The sequence below is a fragment of the Eimeria mitis genome, genomic scaffold, assembly GCF_000499745.2.
Source record: "Eimeria mitis Houghton genomic scaffold, Emh_scaff887, whole genome shotgun sequence".
In the NCBI taxonomy this organism is placed as follows: domain Eukaryota; phylum Apicomplexa; class Conoidasida; order Eucoccidiorida; family Eimeriidae; genus Eimeria; species Eimeria mitis.
This window is the reverse complement of record NW_013576524.1, coordinates 5,512-6,245: the sequence shown is the minus strand read 5'-3', so window position 1 is coordinate 6,245 and position 734 is coordinate 5,512. Positions and strand designations below refer to the sequence as shown.

The following is a 734-nucleotide window of genomic DNA, read 5'->3' as shown; positions in this document are numbered from 1 at the left end:
CAGCAGCAGTAGCAGCAGCAGCAGTAGCAGCAGCAGCAGCAGCACTAGCAGTAGCAGCAGCAGCAGCAGCAGGATTTGCTTTCTCTGTTTGTATCTTTGTCTTTATCTCTATCCTTCTTTCTTTGTTTGTTGCTATCGTTGTCTCTCTCTTTGTCTCTTTCTTTTTTTTTCTTTATTTTTATATTTCTCTCTCTCTGTCTCTCTCTCTCTCTGTCTCTCTTTTTCTCTCTCTCTGTCTCTCTCTCTGTCTCTCTCTCTCTTTCTTTGTTTCTGTCTCTGTCTCTGTCTCCACATTTATTTTATGTGTATTTTATATTTATATTTATACTTACATTTATATTAATATTTATATTTATTTATATTTATATTTATTTATATTTATATTAGTTTGTGTGTATATTTATTTGTATTTATATTTATTTACATTTATCTTTATATTTATATTTGTATTTATATTTATATTTATATTTATATTTATATTTATTTATATTTATATTTATATTTGTTAATATTATTTACAAATATAAATATAAATAAAAATATTTATATTTGTTTGTGTGTATATTTATTTTGTTTATAGGTACTATCAACGGGGCTACGTGTCTCTTCTCTGTTGTCTCCTTCTGTCTCTCAGCCTGTCTCTGTTTTTTTATTTAATAATTTAATAGAATGTTTGCCGCTGCCAGCGCATGCAAGTGTGGGGCTTGGTGGTCTGCAGCAGCAGCAGGAGCGTT

At 29.8% G+C, this 734-nt stretch overlaps 1 protein-coding gene across 1 annotated transcript in view; it reads left to right on the top strand.

Annotated features, from left to right (window-relative positions):
* Window positions 1-734, top strand: part of EMH_0024650 (uncharacterized protein) — a gene marked incomplete at both ends in the record, with an annotated part of 7,643 nt that overhangs the window by 5,532 nt on the left and 1,377 nt on the right. The gene's annotated exons all lie outside the window — the stretch shown is intronic.